This window comes from Urocitellus parryii, chromosome 3, assembly GCF_045843805.1.
Source record: "Urocitellus parryii isolate mUroPar1 chromosome 3, mUroPar1.hap1, whole genome shotgun sequence".
Lineage (NCBI taxonomy): Eukaryota > Metazoa > Chordata > Mammalia > Rodentia > Sciuridae > Urocitellus > Urocitellus parryii.
In genome coordinates, this window is record NC_135533.1 from 159,995,679 (window position 1) to 160,000,979 (window position 5,301).

Genomic DNA, 5,301 nt, shown 5'->3' on the forward strand with positions numbered 1-5,301 from the left:
TTTTCTTTTTCTTTTTTTTTTTTTTATTTAGTCGATTTTATTTACAGATTTTTTTCGTTTTGTTTTCTTGTTTGTATTTTTTTTTTTACATTTCAGAGCATTACACAATTACATTTTCTCATTTTCTGACCTGCAAACAGATACCTTAAATGGAAATTTTTTTAAATTATCAAATTAGGTACATCCAAAATGCAACAATTACACATTTGATAATTAATTCACAAAGTGTAATTTACTGGGACGTATCCTAGGAATTTAGGAACAACCAGTCAGGAGAAATCTGACCAAATTTAGCAATCAACTATTTATGTATCCAAAACCAAACCTATCTAAGCTCCCAAACCAGAAGCTTGAAAGTCTGCTATATCCCCACTGCACAAAGGAGAACAATGACTCAAACCTGTCCAGTCTTGACAGTTTTAATCCCAAATACTGGGCTACTTCCCCAGCATGTCACTGAATAGCAAGCATTCAGTTTGTCAAAGCAAGCATCTCAGTTTGTCAAACACCCAAATATCAAACTTTTATACCATTATGACCATAGAAAGACTAATTTTCTTTAGTTTTTTTTTTTAAAGTAGTCATTAAATATCCACAATGTGCCCCCAGGTCACCAGCCCTTTCTAAATCCCAAATATGTAACCTATGTCACATAGTGACAGGCAATGTTTTTCTCTCCAATTTGGCCAAGCTATTTTGTAGAAATTATTCCTAGCTAGACTAGAAAATCTGTGGTGCCTTCCAAGGGTTCTTGCCTACCTTACTGTCCATGTTCACGTTTCAAACTGTGTCAACAGAGCCCGCACTTCAGGGGTCAGCTGCTTGGCAGCCTTAGCCGCCTCTGTGATAGCCTTGCGATACAGGCCCTTTCCCTTATTAAAGCGTGACTGGAAGTTTTCTAAAAAGGGGGAGAGTTGCGAAAGAGCAAGGAAAGATGTTGTTGGAGACCCAAACCACGAAATACGGGCCTCCTGTCAGACTAAAAGGCTGTTATCTTTCCGGCTCACAGTTATCGTAAGAATATGGGCTGGCCACCAAGGGAAGCCATATATCTTGGCCCAAACAATGTCCCCTACACATATGGTCTTGCCATCTGGTGTGACGCATTTAGAGACGTTTTTGGAAAAGATTTTCATTTTCAAGGAATTACTGAGCTTTTTCTCTTCCTTTGAAGAGGAGGAAGTGGGGGAGGTTGAAGGTACATGCATACTGCCTGGAGGAAAATCAAAGCTTTCAGAAGAGCTACACTCAGAGTTGGAGGATTTCAAATCATCTGTGCTATCAATGCTACACACTGAAGCACTGGAAGAGTCAGATTTCTTGTGATTTAGGGTCATGTAAACAGAGATATTGCTTTTGCTGCCCTTTTTGCCCAGTGTCTGTGGTTCATCCTGCTCACCAGGTACAGGAACTTCACTTGTGTCCTGAACCCCACTGCTGGCCTCTTCAGGGCCTTTTGAGGGACTCTGATTTTCTGAAGGGGCCTCACCTGCTGAGAGGGTGGAGGTGCAGCGAGACTGAAGCTTGGGTGCCATCTTGCCACTCGGCAATTTCTCGAGTCCTGTCTTCAGAGAAGAGTCATTTTCTTCATTCCTGTACCTCTGTGGTTTTAAACGAACCCGGGGTGGAAGGGAACCTGAGCTAGGATTCTGGTATCGAAGAATGAAATGGACTTTTGAATGTGCATTTTTGGAAGTAGAGGTTTCACTTTGCTTCTTTTGTGCCTTTTCTTTGGCAATTCTCAATACTTCCCGAGCTTTTGCATGATCCATGTTCTTACTCTAGAGCACTTTTTTAGTACTTAACTGAGCTTTTGACATATTTGCCTGAGCAGAAACTTTGACTACTCTGCCTCTGCTGTGAGCAATATTTGAAACCTTAACCACAGCATTTCTTCTCTGGCTTTCATTTTGGTTTTTCCCATCCACTTTATGGTCAGTTTTCAGGTTTTTGTTCACAGTAGCTACACTTTCATTTCTCCGTTTTTTATCTTCATATTTAGAAGAGTCACTTGCACTACTACCTTTTCTAATTTCCTTTTTTTCAGCAACAACACTGTTTTTACACTTATCACAGAGGACTTGTCTGGGTCGTAGTTTAATAGCATTCATTATTGAAGTGGGTTCTTCCCGGTACATTTTTCGTTTGGGTCGCTTAATTTTCCGAGGAGGAGGCTGAGGTATTGATTGGTTATATGTGTCCCTGATAAACAAAGGGGGAGGATAAGGTGCTCCTTCATGGAAGAGAGGTGGTGGTTTGGAAGTCCACAGGCTTTCAGCCAAACTCAGCTCAGGAGGTGGGACAGAAGGATCCTTGGGACCAGCACCATTCACTTCACCCTTGACTTATGTCCCTTCTTGGAATGTATTACTTTGGAGCTGTCTGGCTTCTGGTTTATCCTTATATTCCCTTTTAGGAAATACTGTCACAGGGATCCCATGGGGCCCAAACCTTATTGCACCTTTCTTTTGCAAATTTGAAATTCAGATTCTCTCACAATCACTGGCCTCTTCTGTTTGATTCAATAGCATACACACTAGAGTGTCTGTCACTATTAAATACATCAGTAGAAAGGACACTTGTCTTATTCTGCTTTCTAACTAGGAAAACAGAAGTACAAAAGTCCTAACCCCAATTTTTTTTTTTTAATTGCAGAGCAGGGTGATGCACACCTGTAATCCAAGCTACTTGGAAGGCTGAGGCAGAAGGATGGCAAGTTCAAGGCCATCCTGGGCAACTTAGCAAGATCTTGTCTCAAACTAAAAATAAAAAAAGGGCTGGGTGTATAGCTTGTTAGTAGAGCACCGATAGGTTCAATCCTCACTACACCCCCCCCCCCAAAGAAAAAGGGTTAGATGTGTAACTGTGGTAGAGTGCTTGCCTAGTATGCATGAAGCCCTGGTTCATTTGCAGCACCGTCAAAAAAAAAAAAAAATTAAACAAGGCATGGTACTGCATGCCTGTAATCCCAGCAGCTAGGAAGGCAGGAAGATTCAAAGCCAGGCACTAAGCAACTCAGTGAGACCCTGTCTCTAAATAAAACACAATAGGGCTGGGGATGTGACTCAGTCAAGTGCCCCTGAATTCAATCCTTGGTACCTCCCCACAAAAAAAAGTTAAGATTAAACAACATACAGAGCAACTGCAACTGCTCCTGTCTTTTCCCCAGAACATAATACTTCAATATAAATTTTAAATGTTTCTTTTTTTCCCCATAAGGAAAAGGATTTCTGAAACTTGATGGGAGGGCAAGAAATTAAAAGTAAAACATACTAATAAGTCATTTCCAAACAGGTGAGACACCATTAGTGTGTGCTATTGCAGGAAACAGAATGGAGAGCAGTGAATGGGAGTCTCTGCACTTCATATCTTTTGGACAGATCCATGAGGACCCTGGAGAAGAGCTTCTCTCTGAGGCGGAACGACACGACGAGCGCGTCCTCAATGATGTGGTCCAGAGTGACCCGCACCTCCGAGCCGGGAATTAATTGCGACACCGCGGAGTCCCCGCCCGCCGTCGGCACCAGCGCCGGAGCTGTGGGCTGGGGTAGCGGCATGTCCTCGCGCTCCTCGGGAGCCGGGGGCTGCTCGCAAAGCGGCGCTGGGGAAGGTGGAAGGTCCGGCCCTTCTTGAGTCGCGGCAACCGCCGGCTCCGCCGCCCGGACGGGTAGCTTCTCCTCAGCCTCCAGCTCCGGCCCCCCGCCGCCTCCGGGCTGCGGGCGATCTCCCCTGGCGGCGGCGGCGGCGGCGGCGGCGGCGGCGGCGGCGGCGGCGGCGGCGGCGGCGGCGGCGGCGGCGGCGGCGGCGGCTCGTCGGCCTCAGGAGCAGACTGCTGCCCGTCGGCCTCGCCCTCCGGCACAGACGCTTCAGCGGCCGTGACCCGGAAGGGATCAGTGCCGGCCTCGCTGCCAGGGATGGGCTCCATCTCCGGCTCAGCCTCGCCGGCGCCCCCCTCCCCGGGGGACGCAGCAGTCGCTGCTGCTTCTGCAGCCACGGCCGCCATTTGCTTCCTGGCTTCTCCCTCCTCCAACTCCCTCAGTATTGGTTTTCTGAGGAATCTCCATACTGCTTTCAGTTTGCAGTTCCACCAGCAATGTATGAGTGAACATTTTCCCTACATCCTTGCCAACATGTGTTGTTACTTGTATTCTTGATAATTGCCATTCTGACTGGAATGAGATTTAATTTGCATTTCTCTAATTGGTAGTGATGCTGAACATTCATTTCATATATTTGTTGGCTCTTTGTATTTCTTTTGTGATGTGCTTATTCAGTTCCTTTGCCCATTTGGTGTTTGGAATACTTGTTTTTACAGTGTGAAGTTTTATGATTTCTTTATATATTCTGGAGATGAATTCTAAACCTGATATGCAGGTGTCAAAGATTTTCTCCCATTTAGGTTCTCTTCATATTTTTTATTGTTTCCTTTGCTGTGAAGAAGATTTCTAAATGGGCAACTCATGCAACTCTTGAAGCAATTCAATGATAAATGATGCATGGAAACCAAAAATATAACTTACTATGTATCATGCTCATTTTAAGAGTCATAAGGCCTCCAAGAGATAAAGGCAGTGATAATCCTATTTAAAATCATGAATACAGGTTCACAAAATGTATGCCCTTTAACCAAATCCCAGTTTCAGTAGGTCATAGAGTAGATAGAAACCTAGTTCTGCACTGTTAGTTGTGTTCGCTGTGAGCCAGGCTGCAGTAACAGGCCCAACAATCTAATGAATTCAGAATAGGGATAATAAGAAATTCTTATTGAAACCTGTAGGCCCAGATTATATGATGGTTTAACATTATGTCCTATTTACCAGTGTTAGGTGTCTGACAATTTAACTATTGTTTAGCATTTATTTTAGATTTTTTTAGCCACAGATGTTTGGGGTGGCTGAGATAGTGGGAGAGACTCTGCTTTTGATCATATAAAATAACAAATGGGTTCATTCAAAAGTTGACCCATGTTCCTGACGGGTATAAGAACAATCAGTGAAAGAAGCTCAAGTGTGAGAAGTAAGCCTGTATTCTCATCAGAACTGATACACTTATATAAATGTATTAACACAAACTGCCATTTGTTTTACCTGCTTCCTCCCACCTTGTATTTCCATTTTGACTTCAGAGAGAATAAAGAATTAAAGAAGAAAATGAATAAACAGATGCAGGAATAGATAAGAGAAGCAAAATGCAAAGACCAGAAGCATATGGAACAATAAGTAAAAAGGAACTTCTCTACCCTACCTTATATCTGGGAATGATTCTATTCTGCTTCAGAGTAACAGGTTTATAACTAGACAG

General features: G+C 43.7%; 1 pseudogene; it reads right to left on the reverse strand.

Annotated features, from left to right (window-relative positions):
- Window positions 1-773: 773 nt before the first annotated feature.
- Window positions 774-4,003, reverse strand: LOC144253661 (PWWP domain-containing protein 2A-like; annotated as a pseudogene).
- Window positions 4,004-5,301: the final 1,298 nt, after the last annotated feature.